This window comes from Rousettus aegyptiacus, unplaced genomic scaffold (genome assembly GCF_014176215.1).
Source record: "Rousettus aegyptiacus isolate mRouAeg1 unplaced genomic scaffold, mRouAeg1.p scaffold_m13_p_8, whole genome shotgun sequence".
NCBI lineage: Eukaryota > Metazoa > Chordata > Mammalia > Chiroptera > Pteropodidae > Rousettus > Rousettus aegyptiacus.
In genome coordinates, this window is record NW_023416311.1 from 28,583,500 (window position 1) to 28,596,621 (window position 13,122).

The 13,122-nt window shown below is 42.2% G+C and overlaps 1 protein-coding gene and 1 pseudogene across 1 annotated transcript in view; one reads left to right on the plus strand and one right to left on the minus strand.

Moving 5' to 3' along the window:
- Window positions 1–13,122, minus strand: part of COL26A1 (collagen type XXVI alpha 1 chain) — a 187,356-nt gene that overhangs the window by 69,812 nt on the left and 104,422 nt on the right. The gene's annotated exons all lie outside the window — the stretch shown is intronic.
- On the plus strand, window positions 6,847–7,024 carry LOC118606647 (annotated as a pseudogene).

The window sequence follows — 13,122 nt, forward strand, 5'->3', positions numbered from 1 at the left end:
CAAGGGCCAACCATAGTGGACCGGCATGATGAGCCCATTGTGGACTGTGGCACATGGAAAGTGCCTGCCGGTCCTAACCTGGCCTCAGGAGCTCAGCAGTAACATGAGCGAGTTAGCAAGATGGTCTCAGGGCCCCTTCTGGCTCTGGCTGACTGACCGTGTCATTTGCTCCCAGGGTAACAAAGGATAAAATATATCTCACACCTCTTTGCCCAGCTGGGTTATAACAGCTGAAAAGACCCCAGGGTCTTGCCCCTTCTACAGCTGAGTAAGAGCCCAGACCTAAGCCCCCACTCAGATCCAGGCTCCCTGGGGCCTCCATATGACTTTCTCATCTGCCAGATATAAACACCCATAGGTCCCTGTGAAGAATGAGGGTGAATCTGTGAGGGATGAGCAGGGCATCTCCAGCCCAGCCATGTCCACATATTCTGATCCTATGTGGAAATGTGACTTTGCCTGAGGACTTTCAGGGGCTAAACCACAGCTCCCCCAACTCCACAGACTAAAATGTTGTTGTTAAAAGACCAATTCTGACCAAAGGAAAAAAACATGGCTGTCGTACAAATATCAAATGAACACGCATCGAAGATTTTATTTAATGCATTAATTAAAGAGGGAACAAACCAGTAAGATGCTGCAAACAATTCAAAAGAAAACTCATAGAACCACGAGAACATGTAACAAATAAGGAATGCTGCAATAAACTTACAAATGAATGCAAACCAGGCCCATCCTAGGGCAATAATGAACGGCATTCCACTGGACTCCTCCATTCATTTATATTAATATGGACAAGAATCATTCACATTATCCCTATTTTGTACAACTTTACAGAGTCGTAAAAACCTCAAAGCCTATGAAAGGTGGAGATAACTCTGTGCTGAATGGGATACACAGAAAAGTGCTACTCCACCCCCCCCAACCCCATATAAAGTCTGCAATTTAATTGGGATGACGAAAAAGATCTGGAGATGGATGGTAGCAATGTGGATGTACTTAATGCCACTGCATCGTGCACTTAAAACTGGCTAAAATGGTAAATTTTATCTTATGTATATTTTATCACAATTTTTTAAAAGTCTGCAGTGTAAAAGATACTGCAATAGCCTCAACGGTGACACTGTAGGTTCGTTTTGTGGTCCCGAAGACCGGTGTTATAAAGGGCTCTCATCTCCCCCCACCCCGCCCCCCGAAAGTGGTCTTTTCTGCCCAGAACCCCTCCAGACCCAGCTTCATGAGGTAGATTTCTCTCACATGGAGTGGCCAATCATAGGTATGGCAAGCAGGCCAGAGGCCCTGGGGACAGAGTGGTGGCTGAAATGACGGAAGGCCTCAGGTCTGCACTTGAGCACGTCATCTCAGGGGAGGGAAGGGAGGCCTCAACTCTATCCTCCCCAGAGCCCTCTAGACACACCCCCAACAGAATAGCTGGTCCTGAGCCCCTCCCTCCAGAGAAGGTGAGGAGAGAGCACTGAACACCACATCATAAGGGAAACTGTTTAGGGAATATGCAGGGAACACCCGAAGGACCAAGTCAGCCCCTAGCTCCCAAGGCCTGGCAGGAGGCAGAGAGTGCAGACATGGCTGAGGAGCCCTTCGGGGCTTCAGGCTCCAGCACGGGCTGCCTGGTGAGGAAGGGGCTGCCTCACCGAGGGCAGAGAGAGCCCAACCAGGACAGCAGTAAGTAGTCACAGCCTGATAGAACACAAGCAGAGTGGAAGCCATCCAGAAGCTCACACCTTCTCTTCAGCCCCCCGGTATCAACTGCCCTGGAGGCAGGAGGCCCCCTGAGATCTGCCTAGACAATGCACCCATGGGCTCAGAGCCTAAGGTGTGTGTGCCAGGTCTGTGGCCCAAGGCACAGGACACATAAGAGACTCTAGCGTCTCCCCTGCCCTCATGGCCTGATCAGAGAGGACTCCCAGGGACCTGGGCTCCAAGAGGCGTGGGTGCTTTTCTCTAATTCATATGAAGGCACTCTGCGGGCTGGCAGCAACCCTGACCACCTGCTCAAAAAACAGGTGTAATAGACCCACTGCAGCTGGGGGCACGCTAGGCCAGTATTGGACATGCTCTGCCCTCAGCAACACAATTTTCAGACTTCTCTGGAACTTGCACGTGTCCACAACACTTGATCCCTCTCTCTCAGCTTAGCGATGGCTCTGGGCAGAGAATGCCAGCTTCAGCGAGGGGCAGTGACCCTCCCAGGCTCAGCTGTGAGCCTCAGGTCCAGGCCTGGTGGCTCCAAGGGCAGTGTCCTTACTCACATGGCCTTGTCCTCCTCCAAGAGGCACCTCCCTGAAGCTTTGTCCTGTCTGAATACCCAGAGTCCCGGTTCTTCTCTCCCGGAGCTCAACAACCATGATCCAGTGTCTAACACCAGTCCCACCAGGTTTGTTCATGGCTGGGTTGTTAGAACACCTGTGCTCCTCCCCCCAGCCCCCATCCTCTCAGATTCTTTGGTCAGTTCCCCCACCCCCACCCCCACCCCCAGCACCCTCTGGCCTCTTCTCCCAGGCCTGCCTGGAATTCCTTTAATTTGGAACTGTCAACTGGGTTCCCCTCCTCCCCCTTCAGCCTGGGATTGTGCTTGGGTTCCCGGTGCCTGTCTGATGACCATGGGGGCAAACGTAAGGCTCTGGCCTCCCTGGAGATTGCCCAAAGGCTTCAGAATTAATAGTACAGTCTGATTCCAAAATAGCATAAATTACATCCTGGAATCCATTACGTTCTGATCTGTTAGGCAGGAGGAAACGTGGTCTGTAGCAAAATAAAAGACATCCTGGAACCCATTATGGACTCGATAGAAGACAAAGGCAGCAAAAAAGGACATTATGGGATCGACGTGCCTAATAAACGACGTGTTGGCATCCCCCTTCCACCGGGCCGCGGATTAACAACAGATGTACTACACTAATGTCGATTTGTATGCTAATTTAAAACAACTGCGTGGCCTTTGCAGACAGGAATTCCATCAATGCAGCCCGGTTCTGTTCCCCACAGCTGCTGGTGGCAGAGGCAGAGGCCGAGGCTGGCTGGCTGGTGGGAGTTGTCTCCGGCCTGCCCCCACAGAGCCGCCTGTGAGGGAACCCCGGCTCTGGGGTCTCAGAGCCCCAGTCCCTTCCCTCTCAAGTTCTTTGCTGAGCCTGGCCTGTGAACCCTAAGACTCAGTTTGAAGAGTCCTCATGGGGTAGGACACAGAGAGCCTTGGGCTCTGGAGGGGATGTGGTACCAAGGATTCAGCTGGTTCTTCCATGGAGCTGACAGTCTCTGGTCATTCATTTCCCAAGGTTCAGCCATGCCTGGAGGGTGAAGACAGATCCTGGAATCCCAGAGAATCTCAGACCCACTGAGATTACTTTGTTCACCCCACACCACTATCTGGGATGAGAACTGGAGGCTGGGGGAGAGGATCTAGCCATCCCAAAGTCACATGGATGCTGTGGCCAGCCTAAGTACCTACAGGTTTATGGGAACTTACTCCTAGAGTCAGTTCTGTCCCACCAAAGAGCCTTTCCTGAGGCCTCTTCAGGGCCAGGCCCCGTCCCGAACACTAGGGACACAAATGAATCAGAGGAAGACCTCAGCGTCTTGCCCAGCAGCCATATAAACAAAGGTAGCTGCAGATCAGGACAGAAGCCGGTACAAGCTCCAGAGCAGCATAGAGAAGGAAGTGATGAGGACCACATCCTTTCAGGTCCATTACCTCCCAAAGTGTGTGGCCCATGGGAGCCTTGGTGGCCCCTACAGCACAATGACCTATCATACAAACAACCTAAACTCCCATATCACATGGCATTCATGCCCCACTATGGAACATGTCTCCAACTACACAGATGTCTGGCATGGCAGGAGTAGCCACTGAAGCCATGGGATGAACACCTCATGCAGGTGAGCTGGAAGGTTGATCAGGCCCCCCCACTCCTGGGTTCCATTGAGAGATACCAACACCTCTTGGTGACATGTCCGGAGCTGACCTCTGGGCCACTCTCGCCTACCTGCATTTCTGCTTGTCCCTCTCTCTCTGGCTCTTTCTCTGACCAAGTGGAAATACATAATATGGAGTCAGAAGGTAGAAGCAAAATTTTGGCTCTACCACTAATTAAGTATGGCATTTTTGCACGAGTTCTTTAACCTCTCTGAGCTTTGGTTTCTTTATAAGCAAAACGACCTTGAAGCACTGCTGAGGGTTGACAGAGGATGTGTACATAGTGCTGGATACGTAGAAGGTGTTTGAGAAAAGTTCACTTCCTTCTATTCTGCCTGTGGCAGAAACAGATGTAGTCACCCAAGATCCCATTTTCTTCTCTGCATTTCCTCAAAAACTTAGCGTTGACCAGGGTCATATGACTAGTTTAGGCTGATAAGTTATAAGAGGTTGAGGCAATGAAACGTCCAAGTGCAATGTTCCGATTTCCCACCAGTTTCAGAGAGTACAGCCACAAGATGGTAGCACTTCTGTCAACCTGAAGCCCTAAGGAGTTCTATAATGTTGGGCCCTCCACTGACCATGTAGCTTGACCAAAAAAGAAACTTTTGTTGGGGTTAACCCCCTGACATCTTGGAGCTGTTTGTTACCAAAGTGTAACCCAGTCTATCCAGACAGTTACGACATCCTACATCATGGGGTTATTACAGGGATGGTATGAGATTTGTATGTATTAATGTAACTAGCATGACATGGAAACACTAACTTTTAGTTTCATTGCTTTCTCCCCACCTTCTTCTCAGGATAACTTTGGCACAGTTAAAGATCACGCTTGCATTGGGAGAAAATCAGCTATTTTCAAAGGCCTCCGTCTTGGCGACACAAAAAAATAGACATGTGCCATATAATGATGTTTCAGTCGACAATGGACTGCATATGAGATGGTGATCCTGTGAGATTTTAATGGGGCTGAAAAATTCCTATCACCTATTGCTCCTGCGAGCTTGTACAGCATGTTATTGTACAAAACAACAAAAGATTAAATGAAACACAACAGAAAATGAGGCAATTAAGAGACAAGGCACATACGAGATGTATGAGGCTGCTGCTGGTATAACATGGCATGCTATTTTACTGCAAATTTTTATTTATTTTAATAAGTAGAAAGAGTATAATTTAAAATAACAATGAAAAGTATAATATAATAAATACAAAAACCAGTAACATTGTTCTTTATTTTCTGTCAAGCATTATGTACTGTGCATGATTGCATGTGTTCTCCTTTTATACGACTGGCAGTGCAGCAGGTTTGTTTACACCAGCATCTCCACGAATGTGCATAATATGTTGCACCAGGATGCTATCACGGTTACGTGACTAGCTCTCTGTATTAAGCTACGTCACCCTGGTTTATGAAAGTGCGCTCTATGATGTTTGTGCAAGGACGAAATCACCTAACAATACATTTCTCTGAACGTCTCCCCAACATTAAGCATATGACTGTATCAATAGAGAGAAAAAACAGATATGATATCAATGTAATAATCATTATTGTTAGCATTTATCAAGCACTTACCATGTGGCTAGATTGTTTATGTAAATCTTTACCTAATCCTGATAACACTTGGTAGAAGACATTATTCCCACTTAATAAATGAAGAAATTGAAATCAAGGAAGTTAAGTAGAGATCTCCAGTTCTAACATGATGGTGTATAAAGAAAATCAGAAAAAACTCTTGCTACAAACACTTAGAAATGCTAGGTAAATATAACAACAATTATTTTAAATGCATAGCTGAGTTCTCAAGAAAGAAAGGAGGCACTTATAAAAATAAAGAGGAAATTGAAATTAGAGTAGCTACTATAGCAGATGTTGTAACTAACCTTGGAGTGGGAAGGGCGGGGGGCAGGGGAAGAGGTATCACCAGAGTAACCCAGCTGCTTCAATGTGGGGTTTTCACACCCATGTGCTTTGGGAGTCCATGAAATGAGGAAGGGGAGCATCCTCCATGAAAGTTTTGCTAGAGGATTATCTGCCAGTCATTGAGAGGGGATAATAGAAGGTTCTCCCTTTTACCTAGGTTTAAAAAGAAAGTCTCCCCTGGTACATCCAAACCTCAAGTCTGTACCTTGTGTGGATCTGGGGTTTGAATTAATCTTAGAAACTCACAAGAATTTATCCAGAAACCCACAAACCAAGAAATTAACATAAAAATCTATTCCTGCACAGCAATACTCTGGAATGCCTTATAAAACTTTGTGGAAGAATGGTTCCACAATCCAGGCAACAAGGGATTCTCACAGGAAAACAAGCTGTAACAAAGATGAGCTCACCATAAAAAAATTACAAAACAAATAAGGAAATAAGCTACCACAAGTGAGATACCATGAGTAAATAAGACAATAGAAAAGATTAAACCCCGACAACATGAGAAAATATACTCCAATATGAAAGAAAATATAATATATATATAAAATAAAGATATTTAAAAATATTAGGGTTATAAGGAAGAGTTGAAATAGAACAGAAATAAAAAATAACTATACATAACTTGTAGAAATTAAAAATATAATAATTAAAGATAAAAATTAAATGAATAGGTAAAAGGCATATTGGACTGCTGACGATAAGATTAATAAATGAAAGCTATCTGTGAGGAAATTGCCCAAAAGGCAAAGGAGAAACAAAGAAATCGAGACAATGAGTGGTTAAGAGACATGGAGGATTCTATCTGTCTAAGAGGAGTTCCAGCTCACCATTCCCATGATGATTGCTTCTTGGAAGGTATAGTCATGTGGAACCTTTTTGCCTCAGCATTCGGAGCTCCAAGAAGAGAGTATTTTAAAATTATACATTTATCGTTTCTTTGAAACCTTTAGGGCCCAAAATCTAGCCACCTCAAGGTTCCAACATCATGACCTCAGTCTTAGCACAATGGTTCATAATCCTCATTTCACTGTTTTTGGTGCTGCCTGTTGTCGAAGCAGTAAAAGTTGGAGATGCAATTGCTCTCTTGTTAGGTGTGATTCTCAGCGTTACACAGGCACTTGTGCTTTTGGGGGGGGATATGTGCATGAAAGAGAAATGGATAGATGTGACCGAAGGGCCTTCTGAATCAAACCTCGCCTTCAAAACATTCGTGCTATTTAGGTTAAAAACTGAGCTTTGGTGTTTGGAAGAAACAGTAAATAAGGTAATTTTACATTCTTAGTTGTTTCTCTATAAATGGGAATAAATTCATACATGTTAAATGGAATAAAAATGTTTTTTCACAAGAAGTAATGCACTGAAAAATGAAGTCTATAATTTATATTTGCTAGTTAGAAAGAGGGTCAGAGAAGTGGGATGGCTGAAATTTACATAAGTAATAATTTCATAATCTCAGAATTCTCAAAGCACATTAAATTGGAAGAAGGAAACTCTTGCCCAGAATCCTAGGAAGTTGCCACTGTTCAGTTGTATTGCTCAGGAGTTTTTTCTTCATATTTTTATTAGATTTTTGTTTTGTTATCTCCCAAGTTAATATTGTACTTAGATATCAAATACAGACATTCAAAATGAAAACTTTTATTTCTTTGGGGGGAAAAAAAGTTTAGAAAAATATATTCAATGTATCTAACACTGAAATGGAGAAAAGATTTAATGTAAAAAAAATATTTTATATTGACGTTGAAATGGAGAAGAGATTTAATGTTTTTTGAAAAAACCTGTCTATTAACTGAGCAACACTCCCATGGTGAGAAATACTCTATTAAATATAAATCCTTATGTTGTAAAAATATAAATTAATAAGTAAATGAATAAATAAAAATAGAAGTTCCAGAAGGAAAGCAAAGAAAAAATGGTAAAAAGGCAAAGTGGCTTGGGTTTTTCTGGAAATGATTTTAAAATATGTGAATCCTCATATATCAAGAATTCAAAGATTTCAATGAATCCCTAACAGAAAACTATCAAAATTGACCTATATTTAGACAAATAAGTGAATCTGCAGAACAAGTGAATCTTACATTCAGCTAATGAGAAAAATCAAATTATCTCCAAAGACAACTTCAGTAGACATCTAAACAGCAACAAAAGAGACCAGAAGATAATGGTATGATAGTTCCAAAGTGCAGAGGAAAAATAATTATCAACCTAGAATTTTATGCCCAGCTAAAGTATCATTCAAGAGTAATGACTTAATACAATTATTTTTGGACAAACAAAACTTAAAGAAGCTAAAACTCAGATGCACTAAAGGAATGTAAATCTTTCAAATCATATATAATTTCTCATCCATCAGAGTTCAAAAAAAAGTCATGTCTGGAGGGGGTTAAAATGGCGTAGATGATAGAGGCTCTGTTCACCCCTCTAGCAACAAAATCAAAGTTGTGATGGAAACAAGGAGCAAGTAGCAAGGAAAAATCACCTAGAATCTAAATGAGCAAGCCATACAACTAGGGAGAAATCCAAGAAATCACCCTGCAATGGCAAAAGGTAGGAGAGAGTGAGAACGCAGGCTGCCCAGTCATGAGCTGCTGAATGAGATGGAGGCTGAGGCAGCAGCAGAAACCCCTTAAAGGGGCCCCGTCCGCGAGTGGATTTTCACAGTGACAGACCTACTCGTTCTGAGCACCAGTGCCAACTGGGCTGAGCGCAAGGGGCACCAGGGACTTACAGGGAGACATTGTCTGAGTGAGGACCGAGGGGAGACTCGCTCTGTATAGAAGTGCCAGCAGTATCCATTGTTCCTGTTGAGCCCTCCCTCCTCTAAGTGCACGGACACAGTGCTGCCATAGCTGTAACGTCATCAAACTGAATAACAGAGGACTCCTTGAAACCCTGCCTCCCTCAACTCACGGCCATACCCATGCCACATCCAGGTATATCTTCAGTGAGTCAGGTGCTCCTTGCTGAGCAGAGCCTAGACTCACACTGGAGGCCACTGGCCTCGGTTTTTGGTGTGGCCTTTTAAGCACAGCATCTGTGGATTGCTAGCTGAATCTTAACAGGTGGTCCCAGAGGGGAAGAAGTTTGGGCTAAGTTTGGCCTGCAGCTGACCCCCTCTCAGGACTGTGCCACTGGACACCTACTTCATAAATCCACAGTAAGACCGAGAGACTTAGGAGCTTTGCTTAGTACATAGAAACAGACATGGAAAGGAAGCCAAAATGGGAAGAAAAAGAAGCAGAAAACATATGAGAGAACAGAACAGAGATCCAGATATAATGGAGTCAAGCAGTCTAACAGATGCAGAGTTCAAACCACTGGTTATAAAGATGCTCAATGAACTTTTGGGAAGTATAGAGAACTCCAACAAAGAGATAAAAAATATAAAAATGGAAATGATAATTATAAAAGGAAACCAGTCTGAAATGAAGAACACATTATCTGAGATGAGAAGTATATTAAATGGAATAAGCAAAGGAATAAACAAAGTGAATTTTTAAAAAAGGATCGAATTCTTTATCTAAAGGACAGGAAAACTAAGGACATGCAATCAGAATGGCAAGAGATAAAATGCCAAGACTAGAAAAATAATTTAAGGAGAACATGGGACACTATTAAGGGTCCAAATATCCGTCCAATTGGCATAAATGAAGAAAATCAAGATGTTGAACAGCTGTTTGAAGAAATAATGATAGAAAACTTCCTTAACCTAGTGAAGGAAATGGGCATAAAACCCCATGAAGCTCAGAGAATCCTAAAAAAAAAAAAAAATGGGATCTAAAAAGGTCCACACCAAGACCCATCATAATTAAAATGCCAGAGGTTAAATACAAAGAAAGAATATTGAAAGCAGCAAGAGAAAAACAGATAGTTACCTATAAGGGAACACTCATAAGTTTGGTAGCTGATTTCTCAAAAGAAACTATGCAGGGCAGAAAGGCTTGGCACAAAATATTTGACATGATGAAGACCCAGGATCTGCAACCAAGGATATTTTATCCAGCAAAGCTATCATTTAGAGTTGAAGGACAGGTAAAGAGCTTCCCAGACAAAAATAAGCTAAATAAATTTATCACCACCAAGCCTGTATTACAGGAAATGTTGGAGGGACTTCTTTAAGAAGAAAAAACTTGTATCAAAAACAGGAATAAAGAATGGTAACAACTACATTCCTATCAATAAGTACCTTAAATGGAAAAGAATTAAGTGCTCCAACTAAAATATAGAGTAGATGAATGGAAAGGAAAACAAGACCCCTACATGTTGCTTATAAGAGACTCACTTCAGATTAAAAGACACACACAGACTAAAAGATATTGCTTTGATTGACCTAGAAGGTATTCAATCAGACAGAGAAAGATAAACACTATATGGTTTCACTTATTTGCAGAATCTAAGGAATAAAAAGAACAAATTAATCAAAAACAGACTCACAAATATAGTGGACAATTTGATGATGGACAGAGGTTAGGAGGTTTGAAGGATGGGAGAATGGGGTGAGGATTAAAGTAGTACAAATTAGTAGCTGATGGATGGTCATGGGGATGGGGAGCATGTTATAGGAAATACAGTTAGCATTAATATGTTGGCTAGGTGGAGGGTCTGGGGAGGGAGGGAGCAATTTGGGAGATTGTTTTATGAACTATATAGATGTCTAACCAATGTAATGTATATTTGAAACTAATTAAAATAAATAATTTTTTTAAAAAATCATGTCTGGTAACAACAAATATTGGCTACTATATGGAGCAATGGGGAACTTTCATAGACTGCTGGAGTGATAATTGGAACAATGAGTTTGGACAGCAATTTGACACTATCTAGAAGAGTTAAAGATAAGCATTTTCAGTCTGAGCAGGCCTTTGCTCATATGCACAAGGGACCAAAGATATAGATATTACCTACGGTCCCGCTTGCAATTGTAAAAAAGTGAAAGAAATATGTCTTTAAATAGGAGAATGGTAAATAAGCTGTAGTAAAGTCATTCAATGGAATAATATAAAGAAGTTAAAATAGATTAACTATAAGTTTTAAAAGTCAATATGAATAGATCTCACAAATATCTTAAGTGAAAAAGCAAGCTGCAAAAGGATGAAATCAGCAGAACACCATCTATGAAAAATTTAAAACACATAGTCACTATACACATACATACGTACATACATACATACATACATAAGTACGTACAGAAATTTGCCTGAGAATGCTACACACCAACTTGAGATTAGTGTTATATGTGGGAAAGGAAAAGAGGAAAGGCACGGAGGGTGGGGCTTTTGCCTCACCTGACTTTAGCCATCCATACCTGTAACATTTCACGTCTTTAAAACACACTGTTCAGAATTAATTTAAAATAAGTTAAAAAGAACAAACTGAACTGGACTTTGGGTGATAAACACACAATAGAATATATAGATGTCAAATTATAATATACACCTGAAAATTATATAATTGTATTAATCAATGTTACCCCAATGAACTTAATACATAAAAAAAAAAGAAATCAATATTTTCATACCTTTTGATGGAAGAATAAATGTATAGAATTTATAAAGACTAAAAAAAAAGAACAAACTGTTTTGAAGTAACTATGACATAATGTTAGCAACTGTTTATTATCATGAATACCTTATGGAGTGTTTTATACACATTTTCATTTGTTTGAAATATTTCTTATGTAAATTTTAAAAATTCAGAGTTGAATTTTATCATTAGGGTGCCAAGACGTACTACGGGGTGCCCTATGCTGTGGCCTACCTCCACAAAGGGACATGCCATGCTGCTCAGCTCACCTGCTTTTGGAACAGATGGCAGATATACATTTACCACCACACTCTCCTAACCAAAACCCCCTCCTCAACAACTAAAGTGACAAAGAGTTCTTTGTTTAAAAAGATATAAATGGACAAGAATAAAGAAACTAGGAGAGGAGTCAACAGCAGCAGAAATGTGAAAACTACAAAACAAATAAATGAGCAAATGGTAACTGACTCTGCTGACCCAAGAATGTCAAGTCCTAAGCCAGAAGAGGGGAGAGCTTGGCAAAGCTCATCTATACTGCAGTACGCCTCTCCCCAAAATGGTACTTAGAAGAGTGAAGATATATGGAGGTGATAAAAACAGGATAGGTTCAATGTCAGTAAGGACGAGGAAGTCTGTAGGTCCTCGTGTCCACTCATGCAGAAAATTGGAGACTTTTTCTGGAGAGAAAAAAGAGGAGGATCTCATCATCGAAGAATCCCAGGAAGGACTGCGCGTGAGAGCGCCATGCTGAAGACCAGCAGGTTAAGGGCAAGTTTATATACTGAATGTCGAGACACTCTCCACCAAGCCAGCTTCCCTAACTCAACCTCCAGAACGCGGGTAGCCAGACACCCTCCAAGTCAGACACGTTTTCTCGGGGGACTCTAACCAGTCCAAGAGAACATCACTGAGGGCTTACTACACACTTATTACTGCACATACAACACACATATAAACCTCACACACCACCCACTAAAGCACACACATGCACAAAATTACACACATATTTCACATTCACCACACACACAGTACATATATACCACGTGGGCACACAGTACCTCACAAACCATATACTAACATATATCCTCTCCTCTGTGCTCACACATGTATCACACACACCCACCAGGCACAGACAGTACAACCACCCCCTACACATGCATTCACTGGCACTAACGTTATACATATATGGACAATATGCACAATCACCACACTCATCCTATACACATTAGGTGCACACATCCATCCTAAACACGATACTCACAATGCCCACAATATATGCAAACACACCCCTGTTCCATGAGTCCACCCTGGGTCTGAGGGGCCCTGACACCCACCCTTCTTGCCTTGGTTTCTGAATAAGGCCTCTGAAGACCTACTCTGTTGCCAAATCGAATACCTGACGACCTGCTTCTCTTCTTCATGCCCAGGCCTTTTCCCCTCAGCCTCGGGTCCCAGTGCCAGCAGCAGCAGTAGCACAACCCCGTGTCATGTTTTAATCATTTATTCATTCGTTTCCTCCTTAGTAAGTGTAGTGCGGTTCAAAAGCGAGAACTGGTTTCTGGTCCAGGATGAATCATTTACTACCACATGGCCTTTATCTAATCACTTAACCACTTAACCCCATCTTTTTCACCTGTAAAATGGGACTATGGTGATGCCTAACTGCTCCATGCCATTACTGAAAAGGTAAAAGGAAACCAGACTGTAGAGTCGATGCCCCACCGGCTGTGAGGCAGCA